The sequence below is a fragment of the Ictidomys tridecemlineatus genome, chromosome 3 (assembly GCF_052094955.1).
Source record: "Ictidomys tridecemlineatus isolate mIctTri1 chromosome 3, mIctTri1.hap1, whole genome shotgun sequence".
NCBI classification, from domain to species: domain Eukaryota; kingdom Metazoa; phylum Chordata; class Mammalia; order Rodentia; family Sciuridae; genus Ictidomys; species Ictidomys tridecemlineatus.
The window spans coordinates 160,063,090-160,079,181 of NC_135479.1; the positions used below are offsets into that span (position 1 = coordinate 160,063,090).

General features: G+C 38.7%; 2 long non-coding RNA genes across 3 annotated transcripts in view; one reads left to right on the forward strand and one right to left on the reverse strand.

The window, feature by feature from the left end:
• The window catches only part of LOC144376426 (uncharacterized), a 35,620-nt gene extending 27,017 nt beyond the window's left edge, over positions 1-8,603 (forward strand). For both annotated transcript variants that reach the window (XR_013436908.1, XR_013436907.1), the window contains 2 exons: positions 6,131-6,172; positions 8,160-8,603. This is a non-coding gene — a long non-coding RNA (uncharacterized LOC144376426). The remainder of the gene's footprint in view (positions 1-6,130; positions 6,173-8,159) is intronic.
• A 2,131-nt stretch (positions 8,604-10,734) lies between these two features.
• On the reverse strand, positions 10,735-13,950 carry LOC144376427 (uncharacterized). The gene is made up of 3 exons (XR_013436909.1): positions 12,864-13,950; positions 12,472-12,532; positions 10,735-10,955 (listed from the first exon to the last, which is right to left on the reverse strand). It is a non-coding gene; the product is annotated as an uncharacterized LOC144376427 (long non-coding RNA).
• Between the last annotated feature and the right edge of the window lie 2,142 nt (positions 13,951-16,092).

Here is a 16,092-nt window from a genome sequence, read left to right on the forward strand (position 1 = left end):
ACTTCCAACCTCCAGACTGTGAGATGTAAGTTCTGCTTCAGCAACCCAGTCTGTGGTGTTTTATAATGGCATATTAGATGTAGATACCAACATAATCTAGGTGATGTAGGATACAGGGATAGATAGATAGTGAGCGGTGTAGGGACTCTCTTGAAACTTTCTTCTTTTAATAAAGTCCTGGAAGTCAACTATTTTTCTTTGACTCCTAAAAGAAGAATATACAAATGCATGATAAGACCCAATAACATAGATATCTTCTGTAAAATTAGAAAATTTACAAATACAGATTTTTTTCCCTGGTGGTGCTTGGCCCTAATTAATTAATTTCTCTCCAAATGTGATAAGTCTTTCCCATCTAAACAACATTCAATTCTTTGACTCATTTCTATGCACTAGTGACCAGAAACTATACACTTGCATATTCACTTCTCTATGCATACATAGAGAAGTTAGACCTTGCTATTTCAAGGACATGTACAATTTAGAAGTAGCTTATTTAAAGTCATACACATTGGTTTTAATAAAAAAAAACTGTTAAAAGTTCATCAGATTTGAAATGAGATGAACTGCTTTCTTCTCTGTTAGAGCAAAACTTCTTTATGCATAAGAGCATAAGCTATGATACATTGCCAAATAGTGGATCAGTATGAAACACTATTTACCAGGTTGGCTTGCTTTCTCAGGAATATATAGTGAGTCAATGATGTCATATTAAGGAGAGGGAAATTATTTTGAAATAATTGTTATGGTTTGGATCTAGAATGTTCCACAAAGGCTCATGTGCTAAAGGCTTGGTCCTCAATGCAACAATACTTAGAAGTAGTTCTTTTAGGAAATGATTAGATCATGATAGTTCTAAACTCTGGTGGTTTAATCCATTGATATTTTAGTAATTTGGATTGAATTATTCTTCAGAGAAAGGAATGGTTTCTTTGGATCACACCCCCTGGGTACTTTATATCTTCCCTGAATCCTCTCTCTCTCTCTCTGTCTCTCTATCTATCTATCTATCTATCTATCTATCTATCTATCTATCTATCTATCTATCTATCTTCTGTCATGAGGAGAGCAGTTATGCTCCACCATGCCCATTCCACTGTAGAGGTTTCCACAGGCTCATAGCAATGGAGCCAGCCAACAATGGACTGAAACCTCAGAAACTATGAACCATAATAAGTCTTCTTTTGAATTATTTTTCTCAAGTATTTTTTATCATTGTGATAAGCTGACTAATATAATAATTTTCGACCTGAGTTATTCATTGGAAGCAGATTTCCATTTCTCAGAGAATATTTAGTATAATAATAATATAAAATAATATTTATTTTTTGAGCTCATACAGACCTAGGTTAATGTTTTTCTGATCAGTTCTATTTTTTGACTGTGGAGTTTTTAAAAATTGCAATGGAGATTTCACCTGTGAAAAGCTACAAGGCCTTTACTGTTATGTGTTGTATGTATTGTGTGCACACTTCTGTTTTGTGTTGTATGTCTGTATGTGCGTATGTCCATATATCATATATGAGGAGAACTCATGAAAAAATGGATCCAATTTTTTTTTATTCATGTGATTTAAATGGTTTAAATTGGGTAAACAGCTGTTGAGGATTGTTTTAATATGTGAACAAAAAGGAGGTTAACAGTCCTGTTTATTTACTTTCACCTTTCCTTTTCATTATATTTAATAATTCTGTTCAGGATAATGTAAATTGTTCAGAAAATTGTTTTCTTAGTGCCTGCTGGAATGTTAAATAATTTTTTTAGCTGTCATTGCCAGAATTCCTATCTTCATCCCAGTGTTGGTGAAGACAAAGATAAAACCAAACTACAGCTTCTGTGATAGCTATCACAACAACTGTATAAACTGGTGCATCAATGAATAATGTAACTCAACAAGTGATGCTCAATCAAGGAGTCGATTTACTTTGGGAGGAAATGGACATATTAGATTTCTCTGCTTTGAACTGCTTGCAGAACTTACCTGGACTATGTATCACTTGTATACATTGTGAACTATCTGTTGGTGCAGAGAATTGTGGTAGTGCTGGGGTATCTTTGCTGATGGTGTCATCGGTGGTACAATTTTTCCAAAAGGAACTGTCATTTGGCTTGGTGTCATGGCATTTTGCATCCTCCTCCCTTCTGCTTCTGATGGTATAAAATTTGGGGGCCAACATAGGTGAGGCAAAGAACCTCACCCTCCCACTGGCACCAAGGCCAAATTTTGGGGGCAACAGAGGAGAGGCAAAGAACCTCACCCCCCACTGGTGCCAAGGCCAAATTTGGGGGCCAACAGAGGTGAAGCAAAGAACCTCACCTCCCACTGGTGCAAAGGCCAAATTTGGGGTCCAACAGAGGTGAGGCAAAGACCCTCAACCCCCCCACTGATACAAAGGTGAAATTTAGGGGCCAACAGGTGAGGCAAAGAACCTCACCCCCCACACACTGATGCAAAGGTCTATCCACAAGTATGGCTATATGATGGACTGGTAGTCAATGACGGGTAAGATCCAATTGTAATGGTACCAACCTAAGACAGGAGGCTAACTCCTTGAAGTCAGCTCATCCAATGATGGGTAAAGACCATATGTAGAATTGGACAACTTAAGACAGGCACGGTCCCTAAGGCACATGCTTGTTGTTTAATTAAACAGAAGGGGGGAGATGTTGAGAGCCACAGTCGAGTCAGAACAACCCCTGGCATTTTGCCAGAAGTAATGGTTGAGAGGTGAGCCATTATGATGATGCTGGATTGATTCAATTGTATATAGAACCCTGCTGTCCACCTCGTGCTCCCACTACTTTGCAGTTCTTGCGGGGATTTCCTGGGGAGTTCACATTGGTTGGTGAAGTTCAGGTGGAGGGAGTTCCAATTGTTGTGTAATGTGTCCCAGAGAAGGCCATGGGGCTGGTGTTTGGAGGAGTTCGGAAATAAAGTTTGTTCCTGCTTGAGTGGTTCGTGATTTTTGCCCAGCCAGAGTGCCGCAAAGTAACACCAAGGAAGTTGGAACTATACTTTAAGAAGGACGTAGAAAGTAAACTGAGATCCAACATCACAATTTATGAGGTGCCATTGAGGTTTTAGGGAGGGTTGTTTTCTGGTAAAGAAGATCCAGGCACAGGTGAGTTCAGAGCACGGGTGGGAGTTTCAAACAAGTTTAAACATTAAGCTGTCAGGCAAAATAGAAATCTTAGTATTTTAGAGTAAAACAAGATGACTTCCCAATCTTAACATCGAATTGGGTTGGGTTCATCATTCACCTTAAGATAACATAATTATATCTTGACTGTTCAGGCTCTTTTATTTTTTAAAAAAGAATTTATTCATAAAGCAATGCAGACTGGGATTAAAATCTTTTGATGATGTTGTATAAGGCCATTTTTTGCTTTTTCTTCCTACAACAGAATGCAAATTAGTAGGAGGGGTTTACTCTTAATACATTTTATTCTACAAGTCTTAATAAAACTGAAAGAGGTTTTAACAAAAAGTGGGGAAAATAACCAAAGTTGCACAGCAAACCTAAATGCAGTGAATCAGGCAAAGGTCAAGACACTGAAATTACTTTAGAATAAAATAAAAAGAAGCTAGAATCCCTAAGCATACAACAGCAGAGAGCTTAGAAAAAGAACAGTTGATTGCAAAAGTCCTCACAAGGTACTCACAAACATTAATCTACCCCATGTATCTCTACTATAACCTAGGAACAGGAAACCAACTTTAGTAATTGATGTTAATTTTGGGGAAAGGTCAGCATGAGAATTTAAAATCTTTTCTTCCCTTCTATTGTTAAAGCCATTCAATTAACTATGTAACTACTGGTATCAGGTGTGAAAGCTTTAGACTGTTTTGTATTTACATAAGAATAAATAATAGCTATGAAGTGCTTGGATTGTTTTGCTTAAGTAGGAGATTTTGCAAACTGTTTATATAAGAGATCCTTTTATATTAATGCATCAAATATATTATAGTGAATAAACATACCAAATTACCATCCTTTACACTCTGAAGAAATTTAAGATAAATTTCTTCACTGTGTTGCAGAGAATATTCTATAGGAGTGTATACTGAAAAGAACACCTGTTAGGTAAAATCATATTTATAATGGAAATGAGTGTTTATAAAAGCTAGGTACCATTCCAAGTATCTTGTAAAAAATCCTCACCATAAATCTTTGAGATAGGTAGCATTTTTTCAAGCTTGGTTCTGGATAATTTACCTTGATGCTTCCTCACTGAGCCACATTCCCAGGCTTTTTCAATATTTTATTTAGAGATAGGGTCTTGCTAACTTGATTAGGGCCTGCCTAAGGTGCTGAGGCTGGCTTTGAACTTGAGATCTTCCTTCCTCAGCCTCCCAAACCACTGGATTACACTAAGCCCAGTCCCAGGAATACTCACTATTAAGATTATTCTCATTTACAAACTGGGGAACCAAGGAATATATTTCTAGTTAAGATCACCTAAGATCATTCATCTAGTAAGTGGCAGAGTCACCACAAAACATTAACCAAAAAATTCTAATTCCACTTTCATATGTATCCACCCAAAATGTAAATGATTATGTATTTCCAACTGACCCACTAAGATCATTTAAAGATAGAATCCTAGAGTTTAATAGCTCTGCTTGAATCCTCCAAGGGCATAGCAGGAATTCAGAGATTGTGGGCATAGAGGAAAGAAGTTCAGGATGTTTTTCATGACGCTATTGTGTCTCATACAGAAGAATGTTAGGGATGTGGGATATTTTCCTTGTCATCTCTGAGGTCAGGTCATCTAGCCCTCTCCTGGTTAGGCTATACTGTAAGAAACTCAGAGAATGCTGAAGAGTACAATGAGCAAAACCAGCATAACAGATGGCAGAAACAAATTCAACTTGACCTCAACATCAGGACTCTCCCAGGCACTGCTTCTTAGTCCTTTACTTTTTTAACCTCTGAAAAAAATCCTGAGATTAGTACTATTATTTTACCATGGTATAAATTGGAAAAGAGAGACAAAGAGATTAACTTGACCAAAGTATTCAGCAAGTAATAGCAGGTCTATTATTTAAACCCAATCCAGTCCTCTGTTCATAGTTCTTACCACTAGATATTTTCCCCTCCCATATATTTATTTTCAAAAATATAAAGAGATGGTTTTTTTATATGAAAGAAAGAAAAGTATAGTAAATAGTTAATGTTTTTCAAACTTCACTTTTTACTAAGTTTAACTGCTCCTTCCATTCCCAAAAGCACATTGTCACTTTTTATGTCCCAATGAATGACAGCATTTGCATGTAAAAACTCCAATACCTGTAAACACTGAGCAAAAGAAAACAGATATTAATGAAAAGTCCTGAAATGTCCCATTCACTAGTTCACACAGAGTCATTATACTAGTAGTTGAGGCCTGAGCACAGCCTGTAGTATTTAGCCAAAGACCCTGTAATACTTAACATTTATACAGAAACACATCCTCTCATAGGAAAACATAATACCTTGAATTTTAAGAAGATCCCTTCCCACACTTAGATCTCATCTAGAGACAATATTAAATAGTGTCTTATTTAATATTGTCCCTCCTTTCTTATTTTTTTATACAAGGCATTTCTACGTTGTGCAGGCTGACCTCAAATGATGTGCCTGCTAGCTTCCTGAGCTACTAAGACTGCAGATATCAGCCACATGCCCAGCTCCTCCATCACTGATTTCTTTCTGTCTGCCTCCCTTCTTTCTTTCCTTTCCTTTCCCTTTCCTTCCTTCCTTCCTTTCTTCCTTCCTTTCTTTCTTTCTTTCTTTCTTTCTTTCTTTCTTTCTTTCTTTCTTTCTTTCTTTCTTTCTTTCTTTCTTTCTTTCTTTCTTTCTTTCTTATGGTTTTTGTTCTTGCAGGGCTGGACATCAAACCCAAGACACTGTGTACACTAGCCAAATTGTCTATCACTGAGTTATATCACCAGTCTCTGGAATTGATTTTTAAAACTTTATCTTCAATGGTCTGTCTTATAAAATGATGGATAAGTGCATATAACTTCTAGGCCATTTTAGGCTTAAGTGCCTGAGTGTACCCAGCACTTGGTGAATAAGCATAAGTTATTTAGAAATTAGTTCAATAGTAGAGAATAAACTTGTGGTTATTTGCACTTGAACCTCAGGTACCCAGAAGTCTCATCAAGGTGAGCCACTGAGAAAAGCAGGTAAGATAGAGGGTGGTCTTGTTGCATTCAGGGGTTCATCAATGTAATGTACTATGTCTTCTTCATTTCTTCTCTGTTAGATTTTATGACAAGCTGTATCCACACCTGACATCAACAATAAAAGAATATGTCTATGGTAGAGTTCAGTGGTAGAGCACTTGCCTAGCATGTGTGGGGCTCTAGGTCTGATCCCCAATATTGAAACAAAGAAACCAAAACCATCACAATTAAAAAGAAACTATTAAATAAAGTTATTTTGTCCATCTACAACTAAAAGTATTTAAACAAAAAAAAGTAAGAATAAATTCCTCCCTTCCTTAAATACAAGAATGAGATTGTAAAAATTTCTTTGCCCCATGTTTTTGAATATAAATTGAGGGGATAAATTATGCACTTGGGAACAGTTAGTTGATTTTTTCTTATTCCCCTCAGTGTAGAAAAACAAAATCTGCACACTATTTGTAAGTGCTAAAATTCTTATTTAAAGTATTGTACTATTATACAAACAAAAACTGATATAAATGCTATAATCATATATTACTTAAGAAGCATTAAATCAGGTTCTAGTCAAGAATGAAGGCACAGAAAAATACAGTAATTGTAAGTCATAATTTAAAAATTTTGGCACAGAAACGGAGACCCAAGTGAATGCAGTCAGAACAACTCCTGAAATTGATTTTATATCAACTATAAAAAGTGAGAAAAGCCAATTGAGTAGGAATAGATAAATTCTTGTTAAGTTTTTATTAGTTTTTAAAAGTTACAAAACCTACTTTGTTAAGGAATATAGTATTGAGAACTATGCAAGAGTTCTAATTTCTTTCCTTCTTAGGTGGAACACAAACTTAGAATTCAATTTTCAAGAAAGTTACCTGAATAAAAATAATCGCCTATGTAGTATGCCAAGTTTTAATTCACTGTGTATTATAGAATAGTCTATCATAAACATTTATAATTTGTCATTTATGACAATGATCCCTATTACATCAGGACAGAGTAGGATCCATTTCAATGACAATAAGCAAATCATTAACCTAGTCTCCTCTATTTAGAAAAAGTTACCTGGGGAAAGATGGAACACTTGTTTTTGGCTGAGAATTAGGCAATTTGGAAGATTCTACAAACTTAAAAAAAGGACATCTGGAAATTCATTAAAAAATATGAAGAAACAACCAATTTCTTCACCGTCAATGAAACAGACATAATGATCTTAAAGTTCGATATGTGTCTTGCTTTGTCTGCAATGATTCTAGCCCCAGTTTTCAGTGGGAAGGGGTGGATGTGCAAGAGGAGGGATAATGGGGATTTAGCATAAAGAGACTTTACCTCTGAGCTACATCTCCAGCCCTATCTTTTTTAATTTTGAGATAGGGTCACACTAAGTGGCTTAGGGCCTTGCTAAGTTGCTGAGGCCACCCTTGAACTTGCAATTGTCCTCTCTCAGCCTTTGAGTGATGGAGATTACAGACATGTACCACCAAACCTAGCTGAGTGGCATATTTTTAATTATAGCCCCATTAATTCTCAGAAGTGCCCTAACTGGATGATAAAATATTGTGATGAATATAATGAGATTTGTTAGTGATAATAATTGTTCTTCAAAGGCTTAACTGGGCATGTGTAACTCCAGTTACACCAAGGCAGAAGTAGGAAGATCACAAGTTCCAGGCTTGCCTAGGCATCTTTTCGACTGGGCACATAGCTCAGTGGTAGAGCAACTGTAGATTCAATCCCTAATACAAAAAAATAAAAATAAAATAGGGTCTGTAACTCATTCCCAAGGCATCCTACAATGAAGGGCTAAAACTCACATCTGAGATAAAACAAGATGGGATAACTTGCAGAGATTGTGTAAAACAAAAATTCCCCTTCTTGGAAAATCTTCCTTTTAATCATCTCTTGTTAACCCCACATCACCCTAGTTTGTCCCAAAGAATGCAAAATCACCACTCTGTACATTGCAGTAATCTGTGCCTCATCCATGCAGGTTGCTGTAACAACAACAGTCACTGGCCCACCAGCAAGGTACTCCATTACTACAAGCAAATCTTCTCCTACCAGGTAACTAAAATTAGAACATTCAAAACTTCCACTCTATTTTTTTAAACATTTGACACTCTATATTCAAGTTCAAATATTAAGCACCATAATGATAAAACAACAGAACTGATAGTTTGAGAGCAAAGAAGAAAACTGTAAAGTTAATATGTCACAGCACAAAAATGTCCGAGGGTCATTATGATATTCATTATGATTTTGAAGTCATAGTTTGCCCATAATAGTTGCCTAGGTATATATTTTGAACTTTTCCAACAAAAATAACCCTACAATTAGAGATTACTGATCTTGTTTTGCAGATACAGAGACAGGCTTGGAGAGATTAAGGAACTCATCTTAGATTACATAGTATGTCACAGAATCAGCATCTGAAGTCAAGGTCTCATAATTCCAAAGCCTGTGGCTTATCTTACATAGCATTCCATGCTGACTTGAAATATTATTTTAAAAAGCACCAAATGTACCTGAAAATTTATTTCCATTAATGCATACTCCAAAATTAGGGATAAAGCCTGAAAAATATATCACCAATTCCTCACCCTAAACAATTTATGTAAGAAATAAAAAGGCCTATAACCATATAATATAATCAATTGTATCATATTTTACTAGTGGGCTTTCATTCATATGTATGATTGAATTATATTCTTAATATTCCATTCTGTCTTTAAAAAAACAACAAACAAAACTTCAATTTCTAAACATGACCTCATGTATCTTTTTTGGAGGGGGTTACCAGGGATTGAACTAGAGGCACTCAACCACTGAGCCATATCCCCAGCCTTATTTTGTATTTTATTTAAGACTCACTGAGTTGCTTAGGCCCTTTCTGAATTGTGGAGGCTGACTTTGAACTCATGATCCTCCTTGCCTCAGCCTCTCTAGCTGCTGGGATTACAAGCTTACACTACAGCATGTGGTCTACAGGAGCTTTTGATGAACATGTACAATTTACCTACAAAGAATAGCATTTAAAATCTAAAAACTAATCTAAACATTTCAGAAAGAAATGTGTGTAGTCAACTTTGTGGCTTAAGACATGAATCTCAGCTGATCATTCCTTAATGTTTCTGTGTCTGATCATTTGCATGAATAGACACAATATCAGCAATGTCCTTCATTTAGCTGATTTTTCACACTAACACAAGTAATATCCTTGTAGCAAAAGGACCTTCTCAGTATTGACACTTCAAAGTGGCTAGCCTCCATCAAACTACAAATTTCCATGATTTTATCCCAATGATTAAAAGAACCTCAAACATATTTACCTGTCTAAGAAGTGAATGATGTTATGATTCTTTTATTCTATCATCACCAAGAGCTCATTAAGGATCAGTTCCTTCTGTGGGTGTTTCTGTAAATTAATCTGTTTAATAGCAACCTATAATGGAAACGTAATTAAAAAATAAATCTGTGGTTTTCCTAATTCTCTTAGAAAGTAACAAACACCAACCTGTTAATAATTTGTAGTAACACATGATATTATTATATAGTGAGATTATAACTGACAAATGAGTATTTGGACTTGCATACTGAATATGCACATTATTTTCCACTACCAGGACCCTAAATCTTTTTCTAATTTTTCTTGAAGTTGATTAGCCCACCTAAGCTCAGCCCAGTGCCAAGAATTACTCCTCTTGTCCCTCCTACCTGGGAAAATACTTTTTACAATATTTGCTTATTCATGATATAATGCCTTATTTGTTCTCCCTAAAGTGAGAATGGTATGAAATTATATAGATTAATTCTTGCAACATATTTAACTTTAAAAATTACATTGCTATTGATTATGCTTAGCTTCATCTAGTTTTTCCCCTAAAAGAAAGCTAATATACATGTAGTGGTAGACCCAACCTGATCTTTTCTTAAAATTGGGAGCCATCGCCACAAAACCATGAAAAGATAATTTCGGCTTTACTATAAATTACTGCAAATTCTGAACCTGCTTGGAATGCCTGCGCGTGCCTTGAACTCACCCATGCCTGGGCTCTCTGACCAGAGAGCAGCTCTCTCTGAAACTTTAGTGACGCCTAACAAATCTTGGCCTTCCCTGGCCAGATAACAACCCTCTCTGAGGCTCTAATGACCTTCATCAATTCTCTTGTCGGGGCCAGCAAAAATGTAAACTACCATTTGTGTTATGCTTGTCAGAGTTTTGTTATCTGTAAACCCCCTTTGTGTAACTTTCTGGGCTATAAATCTGGACTTCAGAAAGCAGCTGCTGCTGCCTTGTTTTGGGTGGGAGAGGCAGCCCGGCCTGTCGCAATGATAAGCTTGCTTTAATTTGATTTTAATTGGAGTCAGTGGTCTTTTCTTGTGTCCTGGTCTAACAGTAGAAGTATGAGAAAGGTGCTAACTTTTATTGACCCAGAGCCACATCAATAGCAGTAAAAACTGTGCCAGAAAACCTAAGGGGAAAAAGACACAATCAGAATTGAGACTTGTAAATCACAGCCATTTATACTATTCCAAAGACTTTGCCCTTCTCACAATTGCAAAAGGATCAAAGAATAAAAAAGGAAAGAGAAAAGAGGAGGCAATCATTGTAACCAAAACTTTTATTTGAAATATTTCAGACCTACAGAAATATAGGGAGGAAAGGTAAATAACATAGACTCATGAATACAGGGAAGAATTTCAACAATCTTCCTTCCCATCTCTTTTAAAATTATCATGTGTGGTGGCACATGCCCATACAAGGACTCAGGAGTCAGCTCAGTACCTAAAATAAATAATAGTAAATAGATAAGTTTACCTTGATTTCTGATATATATCCATATGCATAGGTATTATTTCATTTATTATTAATTGTTCAAAATATTAGGTGATTTTCAGTATTTTTATTACTAATAAAATTAATGTTAAATTGAATTTAGTTGTTAAAAAGAAATTCCCAAGAAAGTTTCCAAAAATTCTCATTCTACATTCTACTAATTCAAACTAAATTCACAGAACACTTTCTACAGATTAATAACATTGCTCTCAAACAATAGAGGAAAGAGCTTAGTAAAATAAACACATTTCTGAATAAAGTCAGAATGGCAGACTCAAAGATCAATACTTATTGGTAGGATTCAAAACCATTTATGTATTTATTTACTTTTTTAGAACTGGGGATTGAACCCAGGTGTGCCTCACCCCCAAGCTTACTTCCCAGTCCTTTTTAATCTTAGGATCTAACAAAATTGCTGAGGCTGGCTGAAAACTTACAAGCAGGCTAACTCAGCCTCCAGACTTGCTGAGATTATAGATGGGTACCACCCCCTAGAAGCTAGATGTATGGGTTTTTGCCTTGCCAAGGATGGAACCCAGGACCTCATGTATCCTAGGCAAGCTCTCTACACTTAACTACATGTTCAGCCCCAAATCAATACTTTTATGGCCTATCATCCTGAAGTAAAATTGTGTCTTAATTATGTCATGGGTCATTTTTCCATCTAATAATCCCTGGCCATCTATGAGAAATAACATTCAAGAAGAAACAAATTTTCAAAAAACATTTTACAAAGATATAATGCCTAGCCTCCCTTTCACTTCAATGAGCCAATTGAAAATGAATGAAGAAAACACATCCACTATCATGAGATCAGGATCCAATGGCAGGCCTCAGAGCTCTGTCTGGGAACTGCATTATGTGCCACCACATCATAGTCCCCTGCAAGTCCCATTAGTAGTTCTCTCTTCCTGGCTCCATGTAAGGTGATTACTATGTAAAATCTCTCTTAGCTGGTGAGGAATTTCATGTTCAATTGTCCCTTAAATGACATTGAGGCTTTAAAAACATAAAATACATAATTTGGGGTCCAAGTTTTAGATATAATACTTATACACAATATGAAAGAGAAAAACCAGTGAAATAGAAGACTAAATATAGAAAGCAAAAATCCATTGAGTTAAGTGTTATGACTTTTAAAGAAGCCATAAGATTATTTGTCAAAAAAGCTGTAACCAGAATGTTCTATGGTATAGAAAACTTATGGTTTAGTCTTATTATGTTTATCTATCCAGGGACACCTCAGTGTGTTCTGAAGCCCTGTGACCTGAACAGTGCACCTTCCAGTTTCATAATCCCCATCCTTAGGCTCCAATTGCTGCATTCCACAGACACCCCTGTTTCAATGCACACTCACTACTCTTCACACCTCCTGTAAAGGTGCAGACTGGCCACTACTTGGGGGGACTAGAGTTGGAGACTTGGATGCAAGGAGGTGTGTAGGATGTTGTGGTGGAATGTATACCTCTGTTGGCTCCCATTCAGTCCCCAGCTCTATTTGCAGACTGACAGCTTCGGTCATGTACCTGCAGAACAAAAGTTCAAGGGCAAGGGGTCACTACCACACTGGCCAGTTCTCCCTGACCACCCTCACTGAACCTCAGCTTGGAAAGCATAAAGCTCAGGGCTCTCATCCAGGAGCATCATCCAGGCAGCTGTTACCCTCTACCCCCATTTCTTGTAGCAAGAACCTACAAGGGCAAGACAGAATGAAATTCCCAGAGGCTCCAAGAGTGCTATAGACAAAACCCCAAAGGAATGGAGCAGGGAGCATCAGGGTCTTAGAGATGGAGTAAGGGACCAGGGAAAGGGACCCAGCTTCACCCCATCCCACCAGCCCCAGGTTTACCAACTTACTTGGGTCCCAGTGGCATACACATCTGGATGTAACAATTTGTGAAGCAGCCTTGGTCAAAGGGATTGTCAGGCTGGAGGGAGATGGGGATGGAAAGAGGAGCTCAGAATCAGCAGGAGTGGGCAAGACCATCTCCCAGTGACAATCCTTAAGATGGTAAAAGTTAATGCAAGGCTCAACCCAGACCTGTGGCAAGATTCCAAGGGCAGGGGAGCCCAAGAGTGACCCAGAGCCTCCAGCCTTCCCAGGCTTCTGAAAGAATGACTTCCCTGACACACTTGTGAGCAGCTCTCTTCAGACCAGTGCTGACATTGCACCCACATCTCCTGCCTTCTCAGGGCTCCCTCATCACCTTTCACCTCCCTTTGCCATATCCTTCCAGATATCATTTAAGACATTTCTAGTGCTGCTCTGCTCAACTGATGCAATAATGGTGTCTCCATCCTGCTCCCACATTATTTTCTCACCTCTTGATTTCTTTCTAAAAATATATCTTTATTGACTTTCACTATCTGGGAGGGCAGTGGAAGCAGAAATGCCCAATCATGTTTTCATAGTCACTAATCAGATGGAAAAGGAAAATCTGGGCTGAAGCCTTTAGTACTCAAAACATTAAAGGTCATGCTCCAATGTCAAGTCCTCCCATGGACACTGACTAGCTTGTACCCTTTCTTACTCTATTTTCTCTTCCCTCTGACTTCAACCATCAGTCTCTCCCCTTTCTGCTCCCAGACTAGGTTGAGTCTCAACCCCACCTCAACAGCTTTAACTAGCAAATATTCTGGAACAATGGCAAGTGACCCAGAAGCACCTGTGTTCACCCCCAATTCTCCATGGCCTCCACATTAAGACTTTGATCTTCAACACTATTGTGCACAAGAAGGAAAGCGGATTTCACATCAGAACATCTCTGGAATACACCCAAAAAGCAACAGGAACCATTGTGCTCTATGAGGTTCTGCCTCCTTTAAGGTATTCACAGCAATAAAGAAATTAGTTTCCTTCCAGGTGCAATGTTAGATGCCTGAAATCATAGTGACCTGGGAGGCTGAGGCTGGAAGATCACAAGTTCAAGGCCAGCCTCAACAACTTGTGAAGGCCCACAGTAAGTTAGTGAGACCCTATCTCAAAACAAAATATATTAAGGATTGGGGTACATATGGTATAGAAAAATGCTGAAAGAAATGATAATTAATAAACTTAAAAACTGTGCACTGTTTGAATACCTCTACTCTCTCACACTCAAGGAATACAACCAGACCTGAATAGAATCCAACACCTCTAGAGTACCCAGAACAGCATCTCACACTGGCTCCACTCTTGTGGCTCCTGCTCACATTCTGGGTCTCAATGGACAGACCAACATCAAATGGTATCTTCTTGTCCATTTTTTGCCCAACTTCTTGCTGCCTCTTTTACTTCCCCTGAACTTGGGGACTCAAGACATCAGAATTCTGTCTCTTTATCTCTTTTCTTCTATCTCAAATGTTGATTATTTGTTTGTTGGTTCACTCATTTATTCAAATTTTATTTGTATACTGGATACTGAAGAACCCAGGGCCTTGCACATGATAAGCACATGCTCTACCACTCAGATACACCCCAGCAAGAAATATTTCAGGGCATCAAAACTATCTCAGTCAAAGCAGACGTGGTTGTATATGCCTGCAATTCCAGTGACTCAGGACACTGAGGCAAGAGGATCAAAAGTTAGAGAGGAGCCTCAGCAACTTAGTGAGTCCCTGCTTCAAAATAAAATATGGAAGGGACTGAGGATGTAGCTTAGTGGTAAAATGTCCCTGGATGCAATACTCAGTAGCAAAAAAAATAAATAAATAAAGTCACTGCACTGGGTTTTGAAAACACACTACAAACAGCATGGCCAGCCTACACTCAGGGTCCAGAGTGCAGCTGCAACATGAGCCCCTGGGCACGGTGGGGAGTGGCCAGGGTAGTGCAGGGAGAGGGTATCAAGGGACCTATATAGGCAACCTAGCTCACAGCACCCAGGTATATGCAGAGGAGACCCCCAGAGCGTTAAGCATTAAGACATGCAAGAAGGCTATTTCCATTCCTTCTGGTTTCAGAGGCTGTGTCCTGTCCAGAAAGAGTAGTCTCAAGAATGTCTGCTGGCTCTGCCCCTAGTTGAGAGCATCATCATGACAGCAAGGGCAGGGTCTGGACTGAGGTGGGCCAGGAAGTGAAGTGTGGAGCTAGTGAGCACTGTCAACTGTTTCAGGGAATAAGGCACAGAGGGTACAACAAGTAGAGTGGAGTCCTAGGATGTTAAGGGTGGGAGTTACTTGGGTTTTAAGATGAGACACATGTAGCTGACCACAGAAGGAATGGTAGTAATACTAATAGCAGCAGGTAGGACACTATCTGGTACCAGGCACTGTTCTATGTGTCTTGTGTGAATTAACCCATATTTCCCTGTTTTAGAGATGCGAAGACTTATAGACAAGGGGGGTAAGTAGCACAGCCAAGGTCTTCCTGCAAGTCAGTTATAGAACTGCGATTTGGACAGATGTGCTCTTTCCCTAGTGTCCTTGCCATCAAGCACCAAGTCTAGGAGGAGCTTCCGGTCAGGGATGGAGTAGGGAAGGGACTGCAAGTTGGAGCATGGAATTAGTGCCTGTTTCAGGTGCTACAAATAATGGAAAGGAGCCCTGTCTGGTGAATCCCAGAGGGCAGGCCACATTTAGGTCCCTTGAGACTGGGCAATCTGGACATGGAGGACCTCATTCTGAGCAGAGCAGAGGAGGAAGGGCAATGGCCTGGATCTAGAAGAACCACAGGATGGGGGAAGGTAAAATGCTGCCAGGAAAACTAAATGGTGAACTGAAGCTGGAGAGAGGAGGAGGAGGGCAGGCCACAGGGCTGAGGAGTAAGGGCTAAGCAGAGGAGTCACAGGGGGGAGGGGACCAGATATGGCTGTGGTGAAAGGGTGACTAATATGGGAAGTGCTGAGCCCACAGGCTCCTCTGTCTTCTCAGCTGTCCCTGGGTCTGCAGCTTTCCCCTTCCCCCAGTGGTACTGTCCACCTGTCTTCCTGAAGGAGCCTTTAGAGGAGTTGTTGTCCTACTAAAGGAGTCCCGAGGCCGTCATGACCACCCTTCTCATTCCTGTTCAACCCCCAAGTGAAAAAGCAATAAAGACCCATAGATTGGAAAGAAAGTAATGAAACTGCTCCTCATAGGTGACATGATGTTCCATGTAGAGTGAAAAACA